Genomic DNA, 27,848 nt, shown 5'->3' on the forward strand with positions numbered 1-27,848 from the left:
CACAACACAGATGGAAAAATAACAACAGAATTCATGAAAATCCTTTTCATAGAGTTTCAATTTTACCTTTTTAAAATTTCAAGATTTCATATCTTCTGTGTTGAACGACTTCTAGCCCCATCTGAAATTGCAAAAAAAAAAAATTAGAATCTAAAAGAAATATATATAGAAGATAAATCTCTTAGACCATAAAGCAAAGGAACATGTTGCTTTTGTATCTGATATATGAGGTTTGTTATGATTAAGAGGAAGGAGGGAGAAGTAGAGAAAGTTGTGTGAGAATTTTTGAGATGAAGAACGTGAATTCTGAAGTGTGATAGTAGTTTTTTTTATAATGAATGTTTTTTAAAAAAAAAATATTGTAAATTGTTTTGTATTTTGAATTTCCCTCTTTTTTTGAGTTGAAGATGGATGAATCTATGACCAGGTGCGTTGAGTCTGGCTCATGAGATTTATCATTCAAAATTATTGTATTTATTGTCTCCAAAACTAAACTATTCCACAATAACGGAGTAAGAGTAGTAAAAAAAACTAATTCAAAAGTATCATTAGAATAACCAATTCCGTTCTGTCAAAAAAAAAATTAATAACTAATTCCGTGGTTGTTTTTTAGTTATTTTTTTTCTTTAATTTATATTTCAAATTTTGAAAATATATAGCATAGGTTAAGTGTATATAATTATCAAGTTCTTATATTTAAATTTTCTCAAATTTTGAATGCTTGACACATGTACCTAAAAATGTGGAAGTTCTAGATGTTTGACACATGATAAGCTTAAGCTTATGATGACTCCCAGACTAAAAATGTGGAAGTTCTAGATGTTTCCCAAAACTTTTGACTATCTACACAAGTTCAAAAAATTTTAAAAAGTTGTTAGGTATTCTTTTTTTTAATTACTTTCTATGTATTATTTTAAAAATCCAAATGCAAATAGTGTTAAAAGGTTTTGTAAAACTATTTAGTTATGCTAAGTTTAGAACTAATTTGCAAACAAATTATACATACTCAATTCCACTATGAGCAAGAATTATCTTCTATTACAGTTTACAGGGAGTATCATCAACAGAGGAAGATATTACAATTCAATATGAGACTGTTAGAGACAATTGATCATTGATTAAGAAAATTTATATAAGGGTAAAACTCCTTGACAATGTGAAAAAGGATTTTGATGCACCTAACCAACTCTGCAAGACCAGTCTCTCAATCAAAGCAAAGACCATCACTTCCTTCTTTGTTGCACCAAATTAAAAATCTTTCGGCTGCAAATAATGACAGAACATGTAAAAGAGAAGTTCCGCAAACTTAAAAAACAGAACAAAAGAAATGACATGGTACAACAATTCAATCAATCTCTAATACAAAAACCGGATCCATGTTAAGTCAATCAATATTTAAAACGCCGACACCATATTATTAGTGAGATGCATTATTCCATAAAAAATGAGATGCCCCAAAAGAACTTTTGTCCTTAGATGCTTTTGGTTGAGAATAACACAAGCTACACATTACAAAATGGAGAGACTAGTCAACAACAAAGTGAGCATTCTTACACAGACTAATATATCACTCCACCCATTCAAAGGGTCCACGGTAAGTCAATTTTTTGACACAAACATAGTAGATCATATAAAATATACACATCCCATTATCACTCACTACTATTAACTACTAACACATAAATTCCTTTATATTGTTGCACGAAAGAGCATGTACAAAAGAGCAGCACAAATGCTAGAGATTGTCTCTGCTTTCCTATCACTGAGGAGGCTGCCCTGGAAACACCTTGGTTTACACGTGGGTTTAGAAGAAGTTACTAAGAAGGGATGCCTTCATACTTCATATTTCTGAGCACATATGCCTAAGCAAAATACAAAACCAGCTATGATAGAATAAGGACTAATAATTATCTAACATATGGTCCAGTAAAAAGAAGATTGGGAAATGAATGAAGTGACAACTAAGAAAAGATGCTTACATGGCGAAAATATTGTGAAGAATAGGGTTAAGGTGGCAACTCTACAAGTTGAGCTTCAGAATTAATAGATATAAGTCCCATTTGGAAGAGCTTATTTGAGCTTATCTGATAGCATAAGCTCTTATGTCAATGTTTTGAGCTTATATTCATAAGCTAATCAGGATAGCTTATGAAAAAGAGCTTATGCTTATATATAACTTATTTTCAATTTACTTTAATAAATTTTTTAAAATAGCTTTTGAATAATCGCTTATGTCATAAACGCTCAATTAAGCTGTTTTCCAAAACGGGACCATACTAATATATAGTGACATAATAACATATCTTAAGCTATTTTTCAAATAAAGGGATAACAAGAGAGTGAAAATAGAACAGGTAAGCCACAACTCTCTCAGCCTCTCCTCCTCCGCCCACAGGTATGTGCAAAACACTGTGGGGGCGGGTGTCTAAAGCGTGTGCTTGAGAAAAATCAGAAGTTATATGACCACATTAATATATTTTTGCCATAGAAACACCATTATGAAATATATACCAAAGTCCTTAACAACTGGCATACTAAATTTCAAATTGCAATAACATTGAGGGTAGTATTTTTCCAATTTAGTTACACAATTGAGAGAAGTTTTTTTTTTTCCCAATTTAGTTATGGACTGAAACAAAACAGTTATCACTTGGAAGGATTTCATGACCATAGAATGATAGCATAAAAAGCTCACCAAAACTCCTTGAGGAACAGTTGAATGCTGATATATAGTAAAACAAATCCTTTGACATTCAGAATTTAAGAATCACCTATTCAGCCTCCTTCACTATATCCTGCATACTGAAAAGAAATTAATATGATGATAGGGATAGAATAACAAATGGCAAGCTATTTTCCAAATAAAGGAATCATGGTTTTCAATTCAGATCTTAACTGCAATTGAAATTTGGTGCCTGCAAACTAAAGATGGCACAAATTTCTCGAGTTCCAGTAGGCATCAAATTGGGATAATCATGCAGATCAAACTTGCTATTTAATGGTAGAAGGTCGAGGAACGGAATTGATTACCTACCTGATCAGAGAGAGATAGAGGTGATGACTGGCTCGATTTCCATGGCGCCTCAAAAACATACTCTTGTTGTAGCTACTAAAGCTTCTCCTACTCTTACTCCTCTATTTTGATCTATCTGAGTATAAACCTTTATGCATTGAAATGGAACACTAAACATGATAGGTGTAAGACCCGGTTTTAGGGCATACTATTTTAATAATATTATTTAATAATATTTTGTGAATTACTTGAGCTATGTGTGATTTTATGTCTTTTTAAAAGGTGATTGATTATTAGAGGCAATATTAAGTCTTAGAAACCTCTAGAAATCTATGTATGCAACGATACGAGCGTTTTGACTATAATATTGTTAGGGTTCGGCGACGGCGAGTTTTAGGTCAAAATCGGCCCGACAGTAGCGATGAGTTGGCGAATCGAGTCGACGAAGACGATTTCGTGGGCCGCACCTTATGAGGAGGTGCTGCGCATGATTTTAAGAATATTCTAAGAGAGAATATTTCTTGGTTTTATTTTTGAAGTTTTTATTTAAATAAAATGGGGTTTTATTTAAATAAAATGCATTTAAATAATTTTAACCTATGGTTTAAAATCAAAATTAATTCTGAAAAATATTTTGAGGCATCATGGAGCTGAAGCACGAATTTTTGGAACCAAAATCATTGATAAGGATTTTTATTTTTAAAATTTAAAGTTTTGATGCATTTAGGAGGGAAATTGTGCATTTAATGCATTAATTATTTTGAGGTTTTTATTTAAATTATTATTTTAAAATTTTTTGGTGAAAAATCTGAGCATGAGGTGTGTGTGGTCGGCCAAACCTAGTAGAGGAAGAAAAGAAAATACTTTTGCAAATAATTTCCTCTTTTAGCTAGGTTTTATGAAGGAGAGATATTAGGGATTTGATTCTTTGACTTTCTAATTGATGGGGGATTGATTTCTAATTTTTTTAAAATTTCAGGGATCTCTCCAAATCTGATTGAAAAACCTTGTGATTCAGATTTATTTATTTTAAATGATTAGGGATTTAAATGCTATTTTCTTAAGGGTTTAATTAGGAAATAAACCTAAATTTGAGGGCTGAATATGGGGAGCTTGGAAAGCTCTAGAAACCCCAATATGGGCTGAGTATTTCGTGGGTTTGGGCTGCTCCTTGGGGAGAAAGAAAAGCATTTAATGCTTGGCTCTCACCCCTCACTATAAATAGAGCATTTTCCCCTCTTATTTCTTCACACCAAGAGCTCTCTTCTCCTCTGCATTTGCGTGAGCTCTCTCTCTCTCCCTCTCTTGTCTTTCTTTTATTTTTCTTGTTCTTAGGTTAGTTAGTTAGTTTCTAAGCCTTGAGCAAGGTCATTCTCAATATGCTCTGTGGTTGCAGCTTAAGCTGATCTGCTAAATCCATAAGAGAATGATTTTAATCAAGTTGCTTAGAAATGTTTATCTATTTGAGGGTTTTCTTAAAGAAGTTCTTGATGTTCTTATTTTGTTCTTATGACCTTCAAAGACAGGATTTTATAAAGGAGGTTTTGATCTTGGGTGGATTGAATCTATGCAAAAATTATGTTTTCTTCGAAAGTTCTTCAAGTGTTCTTATGATCTTCAAGCAAAATGTTTTAGAAAAGAATGTTTGATCTTATGAAAGAAATGATTTTGGATTTGCAAGGTTTTTGGGGGGAATTTCGTGATCAACAAGGGGATGGACTTATGATCGATTCGATTGTCCGATTAATAACGTTACTCTGTCCGTTCGTTGGTAGGAAATTTCCAAGTGTAGACCTAGCTTCAAGGAGCAACCCGAGACTTCTAGGAAAGCGTACCTTTGAGGTAAGGGCACTTCGGCTATGATTGATTGTGATTGTTAGAAAGCATGATACTAGGACTATCGATGATATATGTGCTAGATATGTTATATGATGATAATGCAATAAATGTTAGCTAGTATTATTATGAACATACCTATATGCCTAGGGTGTTAGCTATATTTATTGCTATGCATGCAAGTTATTATGCGATGATATGTTGTTCATAAGAGATGAACATGATGGGCTTAGGGCCTAGTGATGATGACTGACTTGCATGGCATGCATTGTGGACCAAGTGACCTGGATTGGGCTTGGTTGGCCACGGCTAGTGACCTGGATTGGGCTAGTCGATGGTGACATTCAAGGGAGGCCCTGAATAAGAACCAACGTCAAACGACAGTGCGTTGGAGAGGTCCAACCCCGATCATCAAGCTGTTAGGCAGCGGTGCGTTGGAGAGGTCCAGCCTCGATCGTGGAGTCGTGTTCGTCCAGCCTTTCCATGAAGGATTGGCTTATGGATATCCAAAGCGGCTGCATGCATGTGCACGAGCATTGACTAACAATAAACTATGAGACAGTTCCCTATACTTGTGAAACTTAGAATTATGAGATAGTTCCCTATACTTGAGAACCTTAGAACTTAATATAGTTCCCATATTTGTGAATGTTAGCATAGTGAAGAACTTGTGATTGATAGGGTAGTATACCCTACTTATGATGTGTGTGTGTTAGAAGTTGACACTTGCTTGTTTGCTTGTTTGCTGTTTGTTGTTTGGGGCGCTTAACGCCTAGACAACAAGCATGCGTGTGATCAGTCGAGATGCGACCCTATATCTGCTTGATATGGACGATGGCAAGGCTCGAGACATCGACCGCGCGATTGATGGTTCAGCTATGGGATTGGCGAGAGCAGAGGATGCGAGACGATATGATGCGAGCGTTGGAGGAGGCCTTGGAGGGCACGCGGCCTATGAGTCGGGTATTGAGTGTGATAATTGAGTCTGTACTTGGGGGGTGAGCTGAGTTTGGTTATAGGGTTCGAACCTAACCTAGAGACCTTCTTGTCGTGTTGGCTCGGGAGCGGTCGAATACTAGTTTAATCATTATGTTTTAATTTGAAAGAATCATTATACGCTTCCAAAGCTTTTATTAATAAAATGAAGTTTATTCAGAATTTATTCTATCTTTTACTTACTGTCATTAAAAGGTTTTATTTCGACGAAAATTTACACACGTTTTTGGAAAAAGGTTACTAAAGTGACCCTCGAGAAATCGGGGCGTTACATTAGGGACAATAATTAGAATAAGATTAAAAATAATGGAATTTTGAAAAGGGTTTATTATACATGAATTCACCTTCTCAACATATTGCTCTGTGATGACCAAACCCACAATTTCCGCATTCTCCAAAGTCTAAAATGTAAATAAGGTGGTTGATTAGGGTTAGGGAATAGGAACTTGAGAGAAGAAAATGATCCCTAAAATCGAATGGAAGGGAACCTCGGAATTTATGGAGCCGAATTGGAGGCTTGTTGTTCCATCATGAACATCGAGATGAGGTATAGTACCTAAGGTGTAGGGAACGTTATGTGAGATTCCTAAGGAGAATGAGAGCGTAACCGCTTTTGAGAGAGAATAACTGAATTTCAATCTTGTTATTTCAGAAATGAACCAAGAGTCCCTTACAATTGGTATCCCTCCCCTATTTATAGTTGGGGGAGTTGGGCCTAGGGCCTCTAAATCATCCTAATGGGCCGGTTGGGCCTCCGGGACGAAGGCCCAAGTCCCTGATGCGCTCCTCGCCTTAGGCCAGCACTTCTAGACGAGGGACCCTAGGGTCTCGCCCAGTCCATAAGTCCACAAGACACCGAACTCGAAGCATGAGAGCTAAGTGTGTCTTTAAACAAAAGTGACAAGGCGATGGACGTAAGAAACTACCTAATGCCAAACATAAGGCACAGAAATAAAGAGCGATTGCCAACATGGCTTGGTGATTTAAAGCCTAAAAATTCAAAATTTTGAACGCCTCGTCACGCTTCCCCGGCGACTCGAGTCCACAAGCGAGCTTGCGGCGATAATGCTGGATTTGCTCGCCCCGCCATAGTTGCGCACGTACCCTGAGTCGTAACTTTTTGACATGTGCCGAGCCTGCGCCACGCGTTGCGCCCTGAGGTGACACAAAGGTCAGCAAATCCAGGGAATCTCAACCACTACCTTTGAAACGTCCATTCAAATCGTGGTAAAGCCTGACAATTTGAATTCAAACCAATGAGCTTCAACCGTTGTGACTTTTCATTTAATGCGCTGCCTTCGTTTCCCGAAATCCGCGCCACACACCCTTAAGTGGTCATTCCACCTTTGCCATAATGAGGCACAATTTCTCAACCGTTGCTTATCCCAACTTTTAAAATCTCCTTCCCTCACTTATTCACCACTTTTGGAATTCCTACAATCTGCTGAAATCGATAAACTAGCACCCTCTTCCTTTCTCATCTTTATCCTTCCTCCCAGCAAAAATGACTCCCCAACGCCGCACCAAAGGATCCTCTCGATCCCGCAGCGCCGCTCCCGCATCTTCTTCTCCGGTCAACCCTCCCCCCCCTCGGGGGATTTCCCCTTATGGTAAATGAAAAGAATGCTTTCTGGCATCAAATCTTCGCCACCTTACCCTAGTCCATAACTCGAGACCCCACTCAGGAGGCCATCTGCCAACCTTCGGAGCAGTCCACCGACAAGTCTATTGCCGAGACAGCCAGCCAGGCCGGCGGACTTTGCCGCGAGAAGTCCCTCGAAGATGACCTCATCACTGGTCGGGGCTTGGAAATCCGCCGTCCCTGGCAGCACCGCACGATCGAACTAGGCGTGAAGCAACCCCGCTTTTTTTATGTTTACGAGTACTTCTTCCTCGACCTGGGGATCAAACTACCCTTCTCCCCTTTCCTCTGCCAGGTTATGAGGGAAATCAATGTTGCCCCAAGCCAACTTCATTTGAACGCTTGGGCTTTCATTCAGTGCTTTGAGATTCTCTGCGACGCCGTCGGCCTCGAAGAAAAAACCTCTCACTTCTTTTACTTCTACGGCGTTGAGCCAAAATCCCTGAAGACTCCAACTCCTAGGTGGGTCTCTCTGAAATCTCGTACGGGCCGACAACGCCTCTACCCTTACAAAAGCAATGTCAAGAAGGGATCTGGGCGCTGGTACTTCCGCATACTCGTACATCCCACCAACCCTAAAGCTTTCACCCGCCGGGACGGGACTGCTCTGTTCCCTCTCTACTGGACCGAGAGTCCTTGCGACGTCCCAGCGCCGTCCGACACATCGTTGAGTGATGAGGATAAAGCCATCCTTGGATTTTTCGCTGGGCTCCCCAGCCTTGAGTGCTCACAGCTGCTTGAAGCCGCTCGCAAAAACACCCTCCGCTCATTTCTAGGAGGGATGAACTTCACTGAAGTCGCGCTCAAGCGCGCCCTAGCTGCTGACTCACTTGAGTTTCCTCCCGTTTTTAATACTAACGGGGTTAAGAGGAAACGCGCTGTCGCGGATGCTGATGCCGATGTCGCCCCCTCCCCTCTAAAGAAACGAACCAGAAGATATGGTGCGGCCCCTTCTGAAACGGTCGTGACGGCCCCAAATGTCGTTGCCACGGGGTCTGGTGAGCCAATGCCAGACTCGATCCTTCCACCGGAGATTGACAAGCTGGCTCTGATGTCCACCGGCGACGCTGGCCATCCTTCCCCAACAAGGAAATCCCAAAAATCCAAAAGGGTCGCTCCTGGCACAGATGGAAAGTCGAGGGTTGCGACTCCCTCGCCTCAAAAGTCAAAAAAGAAAAAGGAGAAAACCAAGAGACCCAGGGCTGGCGAAACATCTGCCCCTCGCCAAGACTTGGTGAGCGGGGAAAAGCCAAACCCCACGGGCGATGTGGAGTCCCCGCCTTTTCCTGAGGAAGTCATCGCTGATCAGCATGCTTCTGAAGATGTTCCTTCTGGTGCTCCCCAAACGGCCCTCTCTCCCGACCATTCATGTCATCAAGTTGGGGCAAGCCTACCTAGGGCCTCCCTTGTTCCCACCATGAGTCACGGCAGTGGAGACCAAACCCTCCGATTGTTGATGGGCAGACGTACTTTGTTTCAAATCAGCGGCCCTCCCCCGTCGACTTTATGCTAACTGGCCCTTTTCTTGGCAGCATGAGAGGAACTGAGAATCCTGACCTTGATGGTGTGGCGCGAGAAGCCATCTCGAGCCTTTTGCGTGCGGGGTGTCTCTTCGCCAAGATGTCACAGGACTCAGCCACAGCCGCAGAAGTTGAAGAGCTTAGTCAGAGGGCTGACGGTTATCGTCATGCTACACTCAAAGCGCATGGCGAACGTGACGAGTTGCTGACCCAGGTAGCGACCCAAATGACTAAACTGAACAATTTGGGTATCGAGATGAGCTATCGCGAGGCTGACTTGTCCGCTTGTGAAAGTAGAACAGAGGAACTGGAGGACGAGCGGGACGATTTGCAGCAGGAAATGAAGGCAAAGGCCGAGGCGATGGCCGCGGGCCGGGCTACTTGCCTTGTCAAAGACAAAGAGATCGAGTTCCTTCGTAGTGAGTTAGGATCGACGAACGAATCTCTCGCCGAGGTGAGATCTGAATTAGAAACAAAGGCCAAAGCTGTTGCGGACGCGGAATACCGTGCAGATACTGAGGCCAAGACTCTCCGGGCAAGGCTGGCGGCCAGGGCTGCTGCTGAGGCCGTGGAAGAGCGTGTTCGTGGTTTCTTCCTCGCCAAAGCTCAAGTTCAATATCTTCATGAGGGGATTGACGATCTCCCAGGCTTCAATGCTGCATATTTTGCGGCCGCCGAAAATGCAAGGGAAACATAAGACGTTAATGTAGTGTGAATATTTTGTATTGATTTTTCTCTTACCTTTTTTTTCTTTGTAATTAATATCACCCCATGTTATTTAATGAAGATTTGCTACGATTTCGTTTGTCCATTTCTCTCCTCGTTCGCGCCCTTGTGCCCTTCGGGCTTTGCATTTTGTGCTCGTGTAGCGATTTTGAATGTGTGCTAGCGAAACTAGGACTTTAGCTCAGCCTTGGACTGAGGCTTTCTCCTTCACACCAATATTTCCCGTAAGAGCAGGTGTGGCCTCACCGGTTTTATCCCGGCGAGGGCTTACGGTTGCTAGGGACCCAATGACCATATAGGTTTACCCAGACTTATGCCTAGTTTTTGTTCTCGCCCATATTTCGGGGAGGTCTCGTTTGCCCATATTTCGGGGAGACTTTTGAGATATACTGCTTGTCCTCGGACAAGGAGCCTATCCGCACACATCGCCAACGAGAGGTCAGCGATTCGCGCCAGACTTTCCGGAGCAATCCCCAGACATCAAGGTCGTGTTGGGATCGCCACCTTCGGGGAATTTTTCCCACCGAACGACCGTCGTATTGTAGTCAAGCTAGGAGTATTACTTGAGAATATCCTTTTGTATTTGATTTGTAAAAAAATTTACATGGGAGGGATGCCTCATTAAAAAAACTCCCGTGGCGGAGAAAAAGAGTACATCTTTATTTTTAGTCCTAATTTTTGGTTTTGTTGCTGTGTCCTTGTTCTTGCTTCCTTTGCTGCGTCCTCGGCCCTACTTTCCACGCGCTTCCGCTCCCTGCCCCTCGGGTCAAAGTATCATCCCCATCACCACATCTTTCGAGCCAGATGTGCTCGCTAGCCACTCATCGTTATTTTTGGGCTGGCCTCCTTCCATGCCCCGCCCCATGATAGTGAGGAGCTTCTCCCATTTGCCCTTCTGCTTGTCGTGCTTGGACGTCCCTGGCTTGAAAACTACCGAACCCACAGGCTTCCAATATTTTGACTCCCTTTTTGCTTTACCCGGGCGACGACTCACTGGTTTCCTTTTCCTCGCCTTCTTCTTGTCCTTAGACCGCTCGCGCGCCTTGTTATCTCTTTTCTCGCCGCTGCCCTGCTGGACGATTCGCTGGTCTATTTCTTGAATCGTGATTCCCTTTCCCATTTGCTCATCTCGCCCTGAATTCGAGAGACTCGGTTTCCTGGACATCGGCAGTTCCCAGAATTCTGGGTCTTTTGAGCTCCAGCTGAAGAGGTCAAAGTTGTCCTCTACCAGATTCTTTAAGCGTCTCTCCTGACAAACCGTGAGCCTAGGCTCGATCTCCAACACCCCCCTGCTGAATTTATACGCTTCTAAATCTGCGATTACACTTGCCCAACGCTCCTCTACATGAGCGTTTGTGAACTGTCCATCCTTGCCCGTCCTGCCATCTATCCTTACCTGTCCTTTGTTGCTCCCTGATCTTGCTATCTTCCTGTCAATCCCCTGCTTCGACTCCCCTTGTCTGCCTTGATTACCTTGGATGACCTCAACCTCATGACACCTGTGTCCCTCGCCAGCTCCTTTCTTTCCATACAAGCTGAGACAGTTGTTGTAACATTCTCTCGCCCTCCTTTGATCAACTACAATCTATCCCACTTTTCCACTTATCAGCGGATATTTCACCGCCAGGTATGCCATCGAAATTACTGCACAGAGGCGATTGAGTGTATTCCTTCCAATGATGACGTTGTAGGATGCCACAACCTGCAATACAAGATACCTTACGCGGAGTAGCTTGGCTTTATCGTCGATACCAAAGATTGTGTCCAGATCTACATATCCGCGTATCCAGAATTGCTCGCCCGAGAAGCCTACCAACGTTCTTGTATAGGGCATCAAATCTTTGTTCGTCAATCCTAATTGATCAAAAGCATCTCCACAGATGATGTCAGCAGAGCTCCCTTGGTCCAAAAGAACCCGCCGCACATTAAAATTGTTGATCCTTATCATTACAACCAGTGGATCGTCTTTGTGTGTCTTGATCACTTCGAAATATGCCGACAATATCACAATATCTGGATGCTGGAAACCGAATGGAGTTTCATACTGTTGCACTGATGTCACTGCTCTCACGTGCCTTCGCCTCGCCGAAGCCACCCGCGATTGTGTTTATTGTCCCAACTGGCGGCTCAAGGTCTTTATTAAAGGTTTCTTCCGCCCCCATCTTCCTTGTTGCCAGTGTTTCCTTTTTGTCAGCGGTTGGCGTGCGTCAGCGGCCGTCTCACCTGCAGTCATCCTGCTGACGGCCCCCTTCGTACTGGTTCCCTTGCTTCCGTTCTCCATTCCACCGATCGCCATGGTCGTTCATCTGCGACCGTTTCGCTCGGATGAGCCTCTCAATCTTGTTTTTCAGGGTAAAGCAATCTCCCGTGTCGTGGCCCGCTGAGCGGTGATACTCGCACCACTTCGTTTTATCCAACGCTGCTCGGGGCGGGTCGGTCTCTTTCTCGCCTTCCTCAACCGCGTGGGCTGCCTTGACCTCACGAAGCAACTTCGTCAAATGTGCATTAAGACTCTTACCCGACTCCTCTCGCCGGCGAGGGTCAGCTTGATGCCACGGTCTGCGGCACTCAAAATTTTCTCTCTTAGGGTACAATGGCTCCTTCGCAGCCTTTTCTCCTGTCCTCACTTTCCTTTCTCGCTTTTTGCTGCCCTCTCCCCTCTCCTTATTCCGTTTTTCTTCTGGCGAAGTGTCCCTCTGTTCACCGTCCTTCTCCATTTTTCGCGCGCCTTCGCTTGAAAGCATCATCCTCCTCGTCCAGGATGTAGGTGTTTCCTCGCGTCCGGATCTCCGCCATGGACCAAGCTGGCTTACGGCTCAACTTGCTATTCAGCTTCCCCGCCTACAACCCGTTCTTGAAGGCACGCGCACAGGCGTGCGGTTCTGACTCCTCAATTTTGACTGAAGTTGCGTTGAATCGTTTTACATACTGCTTCAGAGTCTCGCCCTCGGATTGGTGGACGTTGTAGAGATCCTCAATTGTCACCTGCTTGGTTTTACTGGCGGAAAACTGGACGAGGAATTTTGATGAGAAGTCACAGAAATTAGTGATGGATCCTCGGGGTAGCGTGGTAAACCACGCCATGGCTGTGCCTTTGAACGTAGCTGGAAACATCCTGCACTTCACAGCGTCGAAAACGACACTGATTACCATTTTTGTGTTGAAATATAGCAGGTGCTCTTTGGGATCAGCTTTCCAGCTGTATGTCTCAAGGACAATATTCTTCATGTTATCTGGTATGGCAACCTCTCTTACTGCCGCTGAGAATGGTTCGAATTCAGTCACGGCTTCCGCCTCGCGCTCCCCTTCATCCTGCTGCTCGGACCGATAATACTCTAGCTGTTCTGGCAAGTAATCGTTTCGCTGCCGTATATCATCAACACTATGGATCAAGCGCCTCTAGTCTTGGCCAGAGATCGGTGCCTGAGGTGCCGGATTCTCCTCTCTCGAAGCTCCAGGTGAGTGCGCTGGTGATCTCTACTGCTCCGGTAAAGTTGGCGGAGAAGGTAACAGAGGCGTTGGAGAAGGAGGTGGAGGTGGTGGAGGAGGAGTTAACTGATCGGTTTCTTCACGGCGAACTTGCTCGCGTCGCGGCCTGCCTCTCACACGCCGTGGAGGCGAACCGGCGCCGCCGCCGCTCCTGATCTTCGTCGCGTCGTCGACGACGTGTCTCTATCGATCTTGGTGAACCGAATAACTTGAAGTGAAAAACTGAAAACTGAAGAAAATTCACACAGAGAATCGAACTTCTCTAAATCCAATTGCAATCCACGTAGTCCGGGAATCAAAATCTACCGATCCCCACAGACGGCGCCAAATGTCCCATCATGAACATCGAGATGAGGTATAGTGCCTAAGGTGTAGGGAACGTGATATGAGATTCCTAAGGAGAATGAGAGCGTAACCGCTTTTGAGAGAGAATAACTGAATTTCAATCTTGTTATTTCACAAATGAGCCAAGAGTCCCTTACAATTGGTATCCCTCCCCTATTTATAGTTGGGGGAGTTGGGCCTAGCGCCTCTAAATCATTCTAATGGGCCGGTTGGGCCTCCTGGACGAAGGTCGAAGTCCCTGATGCGTTCCTCGCCTTAGGCCAGCACTTCTCGGCGAGGGACCCTAGGGTCTCGCCCAGTCCACTTGTTAATGTGAAATTGTGGTGGATCCTGTTAGAGATGGGGAGGTCAGAGAGAATGTGAAAGATGAAAGATGCATTACTGAGAAAATAGAGAAGGTGAACCCGTTTGGTTTCCTCAGAGAAGAGAACGTTTAGTGGTTTAGAATGTCGATGCTCTTCTATTTGCTACATGTTGAATCCTTGAGAAGAATTGAAAGTGACACGTATGTAAAATTGCTGAGCTGGACAGTGTTGTTAGAAGTATAAATGATGATGTGGCAGCGCTATATTGCGCGCTTCACAATTCCTATATAATTATAGATAGATAGATAGATGAGAGAGTGATGATGACAACTTCCCACAATTTAAGTCATATATTCAATTTAATCCACCATATTATCTAATAGAGTAGAGTTGTCATTCTAATCAATGAGACACTCGAATTCAAAATTCACTTCTACAATGAGCCACATAATTAATTTTCAAATATCTCAATTAAAAAACTATTCAATAAAAAAATTGTTTTCAAATATCTCAATAAAAAAAACTTTTTTTTCTTCGGAAAATTAAACCACAACTACAAGGCTAACAAGTCCCTAACCAAGATGGGGAGCAAGCTGATGAGGAGGGTCCTCTAAACGAGTGAACGGGCGTTGAAGCTCCGCCCCCAAACTTGCGAGGCAATCTGCTACCTCATTAGCAGTCCTAGGAATATGATGGAGCTGAACACGCCAGTCTCGTTGCATAAGGAGCTGGACCTCCCTAAAATCTGAAGCAAGCTCATGAAACTGGATCCTGCCATCTCTAATAACCCCTCTACAATCTTTGCACAATCAACCTCACAAATAACATCTCGGTAGTTCTTCTCCCAAAGAAGATGAAGCCCACTCCTAAGAGCAGCTAGCTCAGCCATGAGGGGATCCCCACCTGGTCAGGTGTGTAAACCTTTCTAAGCAGAGGATTTATACAATTATTCTGTATAAAATAACCGGTCCCAACACCAGCAACATATAGCACCTGCAGATATAATTGCTGCTGGTTCAAAGAAATTGAACCCTATACCCAGAAAACATTAAAACACACATTAGGATTACCAATGTTAACATATAACGTTAAGTAGAGAGAAAAAAAAAGAGAGATCGAGTGATAGATATGTAACTTTTTTTACATATAGCTAGTTTGGTTGTATAATCAGAGTGTAACTAGAACCAGTTGAGGCAAATACACTAAAGATTGATTACACGAGTAAACATTGGTAGACTATGCTCACATAAATGATAAAACACTCAATAATGAAAGAATATGATAATCATCGGGTCACATACTCACTCCAAAATTTATCATAAGTTGTAGTTGCACAAATGTTAAGAAAACACTAGGAAGAATGGAGCATGCATAGAGTGTGAAAACAAGACCTTCAAATTCAATTTGCTTGTTCCAAGCCTGTCATTAGGATCACTTGAAAAGGCACTACCCTCAACATTGAATCCATATTCAACTATTCCTTTTACTTCATGCATCATGTCATGCCAGAACTCCTTTTCCACATATGAAGAAGAAAGACATTCAAACTGCAAAACCTACTAAAAAATACCTTGTTTGCCAGAACCTCAAATTCATGATATGTATCATTCTGGTACAATTAATTTATTTTTCATCATTCAGGTGGTATAAAACCTTAAAAACATAATACTATACTACTTTACCTGCATGCCTCTAAGTCTCTAACAGAAAACGTTATGATATACTTAGCATTCCACTTAGAAAGCCAAAGAGGCTGAACATTTGTTTCAAACTTGAAGTCTTTCTCTTTGGTTAAGTCTAAAGCAGCTGGATTAGAGGCAGAAACTGGAGAAACAATTTTGCATACACCTGAAATATGAAGGCGAAACAATAAGATAAAAGCAAAAACCGAAGAACACTATTGTCATCTTGTCAAGTGAATGTGGAAAGTATTGATGAAATGACAGAAGGGACATGGGAACTGGAAGTGGCAATAAGACAAAGAGGATTATTACCAGCCTCAGGAAATCTCCATACTTCTTTTCTTCTGCTTTACTAGCTCTGTCGAGGATACCCCTCATGTAGCACCAGAGAAAAGAGTAAAAGAATAGTTCGATTTACAATTCACTCCATATAACTATGACTGATACATTGATGGGAGGGAGTACAGAGAATAAGGAACCTTTAAATCTCAAATACAAACACAGGATTAAAATGTTATAAACTTGTATCTTTGTTAAGTAACACAACAGTGAAGCAAAGAGTTGATTATGCTTCTTAGAATGCTAGAAGAGCTGAAGATAGTCAATTATCAAATATAGGCATTTCCAATTTTGATTAAAATAAAAACAAGATACAGTTGGCATGACAAGTCTGCTCTGGTGGAGAGTTAAGGGACATTCAAAGAGAAAAGTTAAAACCAAAATGTTTGTTTAGAGGGCACATATATAGTCAAGATTCAGGACAACCTTGGATTTCTTAGCATTACTAGATATGTTCTGACAGTGAGATTATGGCTTGCTTCTCTGAAAAGTTACAACATTTCACTCAAGGCACATCTTGAACTCTACATATCTCTAAACCATTCAATGAAAAAAAACATATACTCAGCTGTTATTTATTGGAGCTACAAAATCTTTAACTATTTTTCAAACAGCCAGCTCGGACATACTTGTCTTCATCCATAGTAGCAAACGATGATAAATAGGTTGGGTTGCAGCCAAGTCGTAATAGTGACAAACTCTTGAGACTGCACTGCTTTGGTACATAATGCCAACTACCCACCAAAAAAACTTGACATATAAATATAGGGGAAGATCGTTAACAGGGATTTCTACTCTTCTCCAGTTCAGCCGATAGAAGTTCTGCAAAAGAAAAGAAGTAGTGGACATTGGACACACAAATTAGCATATTTGAGAGGGAAATTTGAACTAAGAGATAATAATCACATCACATGTAGACCAACAAGAAGTACTTTTTGGCGATCATAACACTGAAACGAAACCAATTTGGAATGAAAACACTGCATTCTATCATCCTAAAGTCCTACAGCCAAACCATAGTTGGCTGGCTCCTCTTTAAGTCATTTCATCAAACAGTTCAGAGAAAACTGATAGACCTTTACTTGGGCTCCACACCTTCATTGATGATGAAAGGCTCAACAAAGGAGAAGAAGTCACACCAGCCCTTCTCCATGCTATCAAAGAGTCCAGGATTTTCATTTCGGTTTTCTCTGAGAACTATGCATCCTCGAGGCATTGCTTGGATCAACTTGTCATGATCCTTGAGTGTTACAAGGCGCAAGGACGGTTGTTTTGGCCGGTTTTTTATGGTCTGGATCCTTCACAAGTTCACCACCAAAGTGGGGCTTATAAAGATGCTTTGGCAAAACATGAGAGAGGTTTCAAGATGACAAGGGCAAGGTTAAAAAATGGAAGGATGCTTTATGTCAAGCTGCAAATGTGTCTGGCTGGCACTTCCAACAAGGGTACGTAGCTCTCACACCATCCTTTTTTATAGACACATCTTTTTTGTACCCCTTTATTGTTGTTTGCCTAATGATATTCATATCAATATACAAGGCAAAAGAAATAGGAGGTGAGAGTTTAGATGTAGCAAACACTTCGCGTGTTGGGTTCTGCAGTAAGAAGTCCCGTAATCACTTATACGGAAAGGCTATAAAGTGTAGCTTGTGGAGTTACCGTACTTTGAATTATGTGTGACCACAAATCTAAACACGTTATTAATCTTCAATTCTAGTTCTTATTTCTTAGTTCTTAGCACTATTTATGTGGGCCCGTATTACCACATGTGTTTAAGCAACTCTCAAGTTATTTTGCTCCAACCATGAGTTCTTAGTTCTTAGTTCTTACCACTATTCATTTGGTCTCACCAACCATATTATTTATACTTTTTATTTTCATAAAGTAATAAAATAAAACTCATAAAGTAATTTGGATGAGAGAGAAATAATTAATATTTTAAGCTAAGAACTCAAAAAACAAAACCCCTTATATAAGAACTGAGTTCTTATTCTTAAGAACTAAGGAGTCCATATCAACACCTCCAATGGTAAAGTTCTTAGTTCTTAGTTCTTAACTCCAAAATAAGAATTAATAACATTGCATTAAAGATGCTTTAATAGTGTAAAGTACAATAACTTTTACATGTCTTTGATTAGTTTTTTATTGAAGTCAATGAAGTAAAGACATTTAAATCTTCTTTTCCAATTTATATGTATTTAAAAGTGTTTCTATAATGTGCAGGTCTCAATCAGAATACAAGTTTATTGAGAAGATTGTGGAAGAGGTCTCTGAAAAGATTAATCGCACTCCTTTACATGTTGCTGATAAGCCGGTTGCGCTGGAGTCTCCAGTGCTAGCGGTGGTGTCTTCTCTCCTAGGACTTGGCTCTGTTGAGGAGGTCAACATGGTTGGCATTCATGGGATAGTTGGAATCGGTAAATTGACAATTGCTCGCGTGGTTTACAAATTGATTGCTGATCAGTTTGAAGGTTTGTGTTGTCTTAAAGACATAAGACAAGGGGCTATTAATCATGGTCCGGCACACCTTCAAGAGACACAACTTTCTGAAGTATTGGGGGAGAAGGATATCAAAGTGGGAGATGTTTACAGAGGAATGTCAATGATAAAGAAGAGGCTTCATCAAAAGAAGGTTCTTTTGAATCTTGTCGATGTTGGCAGTTACAAGTACTTGCAGGACATGACTGTTTTGGCTCTGGCAGCAAGATCATAATCACAACAAGGGACAAGCATTTTCTGGCTACTCATGGGGTAGTGAAATTATATGAGGTTGTTGAGAATTCAAGTGCAGAGTTGGAGTTCCACGTTGGTTAAGTTTGGGTGAGGAAAAGACTTTATAAGAGATGTGACCCATAAGCCTAATGCCTTAAGATTTTGGGTTAAGATGTGGCGTTGATATCTCTTGGTGTCTTGCTCCTCGGCCCATGAGCTCCCCTATCTCTCCCAACAAGTGGTATCAGAGCTGATGGTTGGTGTAGCCATGGTTACAGCTCCTTGTGTCGAAAGTCTTCCTAGCGGTGTGGCTAGGCGGCGGGTTCCGTTGACACGGTGAAGCAAACGACAGTGCAAGGGTGGATATGCTTCCTCGTGGAGGGGGCCATGATAATGTGGAGGTGACTCGCACTTGAGGGGGAGATTGTTGAGAATTCAAGTGCGGAGTTGGAGTCCCACATTGGTTAAGTTTTGGTGAGGAGAAGACTTTATAAGAGATGTGACCCATAAGCCTAATGCCTTAAGGTTTTGGGTTAAGATGTGGCGTCGATATCTCTTGATGTCTTGCTCCTCGGCCCATGAGCTCCCCTATCTCCCCCAACAAGTGGTATCAGAGCCGATGGTTGGTGTAGCCATGGTTACGACTCCTTGTGTCGAAAGTCTTCCTAGCAGTGTGGCGGCGGCGGGTTCCGTTGGCAGCGAACGGCTGTGCAAATTGGATAGCTTCCGCAGACGAGAGTATCATGGGTGATGTGGTTGAGGGACTCACACTTGAGGGGGAGATTGTTGGAATCAAGTGTTAAAGTCAAGTCCCACATCGGAGAAGCCAAGGTAAGAAGGAGAGTTTATAAAGAGATGGACCCATAAACCTAATACCTTAGGGTTTTGGGTTAAGATGTGGTGTCAAAGATCTCTTTTGTGTTTCCCCTCGACCTTGCCCCACGGGTCCTCGCCGTGACTCTCCCCAACAAGTGGTATCACAGCCGATGGTTCGTGGGGCCATGGTAACGGCTGGATAACTTCCGCAGAGGGGCAGATGGTTAGTAACCATGGGAACGGCCGGATAACTTCTGCGGAGGGGCCGATGGTTAGTAACCATAGAAAGGTTGAATATCTTCTGTTGCGAAGGGAGGTCAACAAGGATTGCAGAAGTCATTGTGAGAGGAGAAACCGATTGATCTAAAAGACACGGAACAAGGTGGAGATCTGTCTACTTTCAAGAGGCGATGGCCACGCCAGGGAAGGAGAAGTGGATGGATGCCAAGATGGAGGAGTGAAGCAACAGGGTGTTGAGCAAGGTGGATAGCTTCCGCAGACGGGAGGACCATGGGTGATGTGGTTGAGGGACTCACAATTGAGGAGGAGATTGTTGGAATCAAGTGTTAGAGTCAAGTCTCACATCGGAGAAGTCAAGGTAAGAGGGAGAGTTTATAAGGAGATGGACCAATAAACCTAACGCCTTAAGGTTTTGGGTTAAGATGTTTTGTCCAAGAACTCCTTGGTGTTTTCCCTCGACCTTGCCCCATGGGTCTTCGCCGTGACTCTCCTAAACAGAGGTGAAACAATTAAATGATGTAATAACAGCACTTGAATTGTTCAATTGGCATGCCTTCAAAGACAACAAAATTTCTCCAGACTATGCTCTGATATTTCAAAACGAGCAGTTTCTTATGCTCAAGGCCTTCCACTTACTTTGGAGGAGATAGGCTCTTACTTGTTTAGCAAAAGTTTAAGTGTATGGAAATCTGCACTGGATAAATATGAAACAATTCTTCACAAAGACATCCATAAAATACTTAAAGTTAGCTATGATTATTTGGAGGAAGATGAGAAGGTTATTTTTCTTGACATAGTTTGTTTCTACAACTCTTACCAAATGGGATATGTCAAAGAAATACTATACTTACATGGTTTCAATGCGGAAAATGGAATGCAAGTGCTGAATGACAAATCTCTCATAAAAATGGATGGAAGTGGGTGCATGTGTAAAAGTGCATGACTTAATTCAAGACATGGGCAGAGAAATCGTAAGGCTGGAATCAACAATAGAGCCTGGAAAATGCAGTAAATTATGGCTTACCGAGGACATAGTTCATGTTTTGGAAACATCTCTTGGGCAGGTATCATCATACTGTCAAATTTTGTTACTTGATTCTAATTTTGAAGGCATATGCTCTTTATTCTTCTACACTCCCTCCACCAGTTTTCTCTCAATTTATGAATGACTCATGTTTTTATAAGTAATAATTGTGAACTAAGACCCGCATCTCTAATAGGACACAAGTTCTTCCGGCAGTTCCACATCTCTTGAATGTTGTTCAGGTATACATCTCACTATATCTTAGTGTGACAATGCGTGCATGAAAAAAAGTCATTAGTTTAGTTAATTTGTCCCTAATGGCATTCTTTCTTTTGTCACTATGATTAAATTTCAAACTATGCATAATTTTTTAACCCACCAGTTTGACATTTTCTTTATTATGGAAGAAGTTCATATATTTTTTCCCTATCTATCTATGACATCACGGTTTGCGTTGAAGAAGTATGGGAGGAAGGAGAAGAGTGTTTCCTTGGTTGTTGTCTGCGATTGATCTGCATTGTTGCAGGCTCCGTCACTGTAGCAGATGTTAGGTTTTAGTGTTGTTTGAGATATGAGATATGAGATTTCAGATGAGATTTGAAATTTGAAATTTGATATTTGAGAAGAGAGGAAATTTGAAAGTTTGGAAGAAGGAGAATGATTAAATTTTACGTTTGACAGTTGTATTGACATGGGTTGTTCGAAAATTTCGTCATTGTGACATACATTTCTTGAAGTTTGCTTCTGTTAGGTGGAGATCAAAGGGAGGATAATAGATTTTTGGAGTAAATGTTTCATTTGTATACTATTCATCGTCAGTATAAGAGGTGTATCAGAAGCCATTGCTGCTGGATTATTGTCAGGTGGTTGTTGTTATGTCAGTTAATTTCGAGAGGTTTGGTATGCACAGTAATCCAGCTAATTTGTTATTGGCAAGCATGATTCTTTCTATTTCAATTTACTTGGAATCCATTCTAATTTGTAGTTGTCTATAAATACTTCTATTGTGTGGTGTTGCTGGTGTTCTTAGTCTAACCTGTTTTCTTTCTATGTTGTCTTTATATCTCTACATTGCTAATGGCTTTTACTGCTGGTCCTTTCCATCCCCTTCAACATTTTAACAACTGGCAAAGGATACATGGAAAGTTAAGGTTCGTGTTCTTCGTCAGTGGGAGATGTTTCCTGTTAGTGAGCCTTCCAAACCATATGCGTTGAGTCTTATCTTGGTTGATTCAGAGGTTTTCTCTTTTATTTTGTACTTTTGTATATGATTTTTCTGATAATACATTATGTTTAGGTGTAGCAAGTTTTTAATTCATCCTTGGGCATTTTATTTTGGTGTATAGGGTGTAAAAATCGAGGCTTACATTAAGAAGAACTATCTTATCAAGTTCAAGGGTGAATTTTCATAGGATAATGTGTACAAGATAACTTATTTTGGTGTTTCAGGAAACTCGAGCTTTTCGTGCCACTGAACATGAGTTCAAGATATTCTTCAATCATAGAACAAGAGTACTGCAGAAACATTCTGATGTGATTCCAACTATTTGTTTATCACTCAAGAACTCTACTTACATTGAGGCAACAATGGGGGAATCTGAATTTTCTCATTGGTTAGTATCCTTTGTTCATTGGGTTGCAGTACTGGCACTTTTTTTTGTTAAATATTGTTGTCAGTGTATTGGCTCAAATCTATTATTTTCTTAGAGGAAAAGCCATTTAATTTAGGTTGGTGAATAGTTTATGCATATCTTATGAGTGCACGTGTGGTTGGAGTAAATCACATTAATTTCTATGAAAGGAGATTTTAGGGAGCTTTAGAGAAGTGTAACATATATGATTCATTTTCATTGTATCACTAAGTCGGTAACCAATATAGAGTTAGTTGGGTATAGTAATATAAGTAGGGGATAGTAGTGGTGATGGGTGTTATTTGGATTGTTAGATTGGGGAATTCTAAGGAGATAAGCTAAGTTTGTCTAAAGTCTCAATAGTTCTATCCATTTTCTTGAATAAGCCAAGTGTCATAATAATTATCTATATGTATGAAAAAGACAGTGGTTAAACAGTTATTGTCAATGTATATGCACTCTTCATACATGAAGACAAAGGTTTGGTGTGTGTAAGACTCTTTGTGGTGCTTGATAGAGGGTATCTATTTATCAAATTAGAGCTGTAGGGTGCTCACCAACTCTTAGTCGACTCAATTTTCCTGTTTATTTTGTTGTTTGCTCTGCATTGCCCTGTCTTTCTAAGTCAAGTATGTGTGAGAGGTACATTTATTTCACAGAAAAAACACAGTGCCAAGGTTGACTTCCCTGTCCGATTAATGATCCTCTAATTGAGATTGTGATGTGTTTCCAAATTATGATTACCGTTATTTCTGACCAATCTTTTTATTGTTTGCGGGGGCAGAAGATTGAGGCAAGTATTTGAAAAACAATGATCTGCAAATTCAGGGGTGATGTTGCTGAGGGTAAGGTGTATTAGTTTATATACTTCTGTCTTATCCTAAATACTGGTTCCTACCATGCATCTTCCCGTGAATTTAAGATTATTTTCAATCCGAGGCTCCAGTGATTCTCTTAAAAACTCAGTTGATATTGAATTTACAATGGGAAAATGTGACTTTTTGATCGGTGAGTTGTTGTAACTCTCGAATGGCTACATCATTGCAAGTGGTGGTGTACATGTCATGTGTATTTCATTCATTATGTTCATACAATTTTTTCCCTAGCTATGATAGGTTCAGTAACTGTCGTCTCTATTGAGAAGTGACTTTCGAAAGGTGCTGAAGTGACAATGGTGATTATTTTGGAGCTCAATGGTAGTTTAATTACACCGTTAATGAAATGATGAATGATTCTTAATTATCTGTCCATAAAAAGAGCAGCTTTTACTTAATTATTCATTTGGTAAATATAACAGTGCATAATTTCCAAACCTCTAATTGCAAGTTCCTATCTCCAACACATCACATTTTCTCTTCCACATTGGTTTTCGATTAAGAGTGGCATGTTTATTTTGAAATTTATCTTAGTCAGATGCTGAAAGTTTCAGAAAAACATGAATTATTCTAACTAAGGTTGATTTCTTTCATTGATTATTATAACTAATTGTCGTTAATCTGTTGATTATTATTTCTTTCTTTGTTTCTCTGTTGTTTGTTGTAATCTTGGTGTGTTGTTAATCTGATCTATCGACATTTTTGTCTGTTTTGAGGTTGAAATTTATCCCTCAAGCTTGGTTACCAACTCTCTTCCACTTGGTAGTTATTTTTTTTTCCTTCCTTCCTTTCTCCTAATTTATTGCTTTGCTTTCTGATTCTCCTTCCTTTCTTCCCCAGGTACCCCATTAAATCGCTCTACTCTTAGAAAGCAGTCACGCTTAATGAAGAAGCTTCCATTTGGTACCTTATGAGTCATATTTATTTTCTTATTTATATGAGGAGCAAACAGAGATGGCATAAGCACAATAGAGAATGGGTCCCGCATCCTAACATGTCAGGTTGTAGTCTCATAATGTTATAGTAGTAAGCAAAATGAAGTTTTTCTACTGATATATACTAACAATGGGTGAAAATTGATCAGTCAGAGCTGAGAAATCTTAGTTCCTTTCTCATTTTCTTATATTCCTTATTTTGCTTTCATCTTCTGTGAGTAATTTTAATAACGAACACGTACTAAGGACTCAATGGTTATTGATTTATGTTTTTTATTAATGGTACAAACTCTGTCAATTGTTTATCATAAAAGCTGGCCATTAGTGTTGGATGTTGTGGAACATTGTCAAGTCTTTTCATGATCTTAAAAGAGCTTCAAATATTCATGGATGTTAATTAGTTACTTATTTACTTGATTTGTTTAATGTTCATACCATTATGTGTTAATCATGTATTCTTTATGATCTTCTTTTAAGATAACTTCTTATGCTAAATGTCCCAATTTGATGACACCGCTTTAAGTGGGTGGAGTTATATTAGGTGTGGATTACAAGCTGTGTGGACACCGTCACACCAGCACAATTCCGGAATGAGTTTTCTTCAAGTGGTCTAAAATATTCTAGATTTAGCAAGACAAAAATAATACCAAATCTCTATATCATAAGTGGTACTTTCATTGGAAGCTAACTTTTGGCTCTAGATGGTGCTTATTGGGATTATGGTCATGTTGGGTAAATGATCATGGCATCACCACATATACCATGCGCTTCATGATTTCCTTAAGTGTTTTTTACACCTACTTGCTTAATCATTATGAAGGTTTTTCCCCTTTTTTTCTGTCTTTTACCTTTACTCTTTTGGCTTTGATATGTATGGTTGTGCTTGATCATGTGCTAACTTTGAAATATTGTCTGTTGATAAAAGGTTTCACACTTTCACTTCTTCTATGTCCTTTTTTATATTTTAACTGGAGCCATAACCACATCCTTTTCTTTCCCAAAGAATTTTATTGTTGTTGGCATTGCTAGAAATAGAACTTTTCCCAAAGATTTCCCTCTGGATATTGAATCTGACAACTGTCTTGCACTCCAACTTGATTGGTCAAGTTTGAATTTGGGCACACCTGCTTCAAGCATTCAGCCAATTAAATAGAAGCTTTCTCTACCATTAAGGAAAGAGTCATATTTGTTTCTTATTGTTTACTACTATTTTCCCCTAATGAGCTAGCTATATGTCATTGCTATTATTGAGGTTTCCATGACCCTGCGTCTTCTATCATGTGTATTATTTTTGTTGTTATGCTCATGTGCCTATGTTCGTTGCTTCTCATATTAATTCTAAATTTGGTTTTTGTTTAGTTTGTGAATTGGTATTTGTTGGCTCACTGCATCTCCTTTTGCTCTCCTTTCTGTTTTTGTTTCTATTTTGGTTTCATTATAGATTATTGTGGAGTTAATTTTTTTTATATGACCAATTTTGGTGCTTAAATTTGTAGGATATTTCTTGCTGCTTCAGGTATAAGATATTGGCATTTGCTCATGTAATTTTATCTTATATATTATCCCATCATGTTTCCATTACTATAAACCTTTTGAATTTGTTTTGTTTTCCTCCATAGTAATTTATGCCTATATCTCGTGTGTAGAATAAATAAGTGAATATATGGGGATCGAACGAGAAGCACGGTAATGAATTCATAGGTGGTTTGGCTAAGGTCTCGGTGCTGCCATGGAGACCTCCAATACTGGAAGAGCACTTACACATGATCTTCAAGGGAACTATGAAACGATTGGAGAGGGAGATCGAGGAGGATATCAAGAACATGTTGCTGATTAATTACGAATTGTAGTTCATATAGTTCTACTAAGGATTCATATACTTACTTTCTCAGAGAGCTGATGGGTTCCAACCCTGTGAATTGATAGAAATGAAGCCAACCCATCTATTGGAATGGACTATTACATGTCGTTGAATTTGTTTTTTTTCTATCCTTATCTATATTTATTTTACTACTTTTTTAGAATTGTTCACTTATATCCGATATGTGCTTTTGATGTGGCACGAATGAGGAGAAAACTGGAAGACCAATGTCAAAGCAATGTATGAATACCAAAGTCACAATTGTGGGATGCAACTGCAAAATAACCAACTACTTTGTTAAAGTGGTGTTGAACATGATGGAACTTTACAACTTCAATATAATATCTCTTTATCAACGTGTCAAAAAAAAAACCATTTTCTTCTTAAAAAAAATATAGATCATTTTCTTCTTAAAAAAATGAATATAGATCATTTTCTTCTTACAAAAAAAAATGAATACTGCCATCATCACTTTTTTTTAAAATTATTTACTTAAGTTTTTTTTAAAGGATAAAAACTTAAGTAAATAATTTACAAAAGAGATAGATTGTTAAATTGAATCTTTGTGCACCGCAATGAACCAATAAAATTATTTATAAATAAATAAAATATAAAAATTATATTCTACTTATCTTAAATGTGATTGGTCCACCTAGAATATGAATTATTTAATCCAAACTTTGTCAATGGTCATTTAAACAACCACTGTATATAAATATAAATATTACAAATTATTGGTATGTAAATTAATTTGTTCATCTTAATAAATTAAATAATTAATTATGTTAAAATCGTAAAATCACCCGTCCGTGCACTGCACGGAAACGGGCAAATATCCTAGTTTAATATAGGTTGAAGCTACCTTTCCTAATGAGACAAAGTTAATCACAGTTTATGATCCGGTTGCGTGTGAGAATAAAAATCTAGGGACAAGCATTATATGGTTCTTTTCTTCCAGGTCTACTTTAATTTGATCGTAGAAGCTGATTTTTTTTTCTTTTTCAGTGGTTACATAACTTTGATGAGTGTTTTCAATTGTGACTGTGAGATGCTATGCGTGAGTTGCTTGTACGTCCAATTTTGAATCAAACATGATTTTGTGAACCATATCTTTTATTTTTCTCTTACTCACAACCGTTAATTAACATATGTTGTTTTTCAGTTTTTCTCTTTTGGTTCATGATAGGAACTGAAATATGCTATAGAAATTATAAGAGAGTTCAGAGAACAAATTTCTGATTATAATTAAAAGATGCAGAAAAAAAAAAATCTCGGATACTAATAAGACTTCTAACTCTAATTCAATGACTAACTTTCACTTTCACAGGAAGAGCTGTAATTTCAACATTTCTGCTCGCAAGAGCATCTAAAAGAAGGCAATGTACACACAAAACGTTTCACTTGTCGTTTCTTCAAAAAACCCTGAGTAGTTGAATTCACTATCTTGACAAAGAAGTTCATAAACATAAGCCACACCATAGAATTCTGTTAAGCAACCACTTATGTCAAAAGCTTAAGCTGTTGGGTAAAGACTACTTTTGTTCTCGCCAAGAACATAGAGACTAGGCCTAGTGCCAAGAGTGTGTGGAATGTGATGTGTGAATCTTAGAGAGAGAAGCTCTTAACTGCCTAGAGAGAGAGAATAACTGAATTTCCAAGTTGTTATTGCATCAAATGAGCTAAGAGTCTCTTACAATTGGCATTCCCGTCCTATTTATAGGGAAGGGGTTGGGCCTTCGTGTCCTTCATCTATCCTAATGGGCCATTTGGGCCTCGGGGTGCAAGGCCCAAAGAACCTGGCTCTGTCCTATGCCTAAGGTCGAGCCTCCTGGGCGAGGGACCCTGGGGTCTCGCCCAGTCC

The 27,848-nt window shown here is 40.2% G+C and overlaps 1 long non-coding RNA gene and 1 pseudogene across 1 annotated transcript; one reads left to right on the forward strand and one right to left on the reverse strand.

Annotated features, from left to right (window-relative positions):
* Window positions 1-1,043: 1,043 nt before the first annotated feature.
* On the reverse strand, window positions 1,044-3,139 carry LOC130726737 (uncharacterized). The gene is made up of 3 exons (XR_009014970.1): window positions 3,035-3,139; window positions 2,696-2,802; window positions 1,044-1,263 (listed from the first exon to the last, which is right to left on the reverse strand). It is a non-coding gene; the product is annotated as an uncharacterized LOC130726737 (long non-coding RNA).
* Window positions 3,140-16,547: 13,408 nt separating this feature from the next.
* On the forward strand, window positions 16,548-27,357 carry LOC130725422 (disease resistance protein RPV1-like; annotated as a pseudogene).
* The last annotated feature ends 491 nt before the right edge of the window (window positions 27,358-27,848 follow it).

The sequence above is a fragment of the Lotus japonicus genome, chromosome 6 (assembly GCF_012489685.1).
Source record: "Lotus japonicus ecotype B-129 chromosome 6, LjGifu_v1.2".
Lineage (NCBI taxonomy): Eukaryota > Viridiplantae > Streptophyta > Magnoliopsida > Fabales > Fabaceae > Lotus > Lotus japonicus.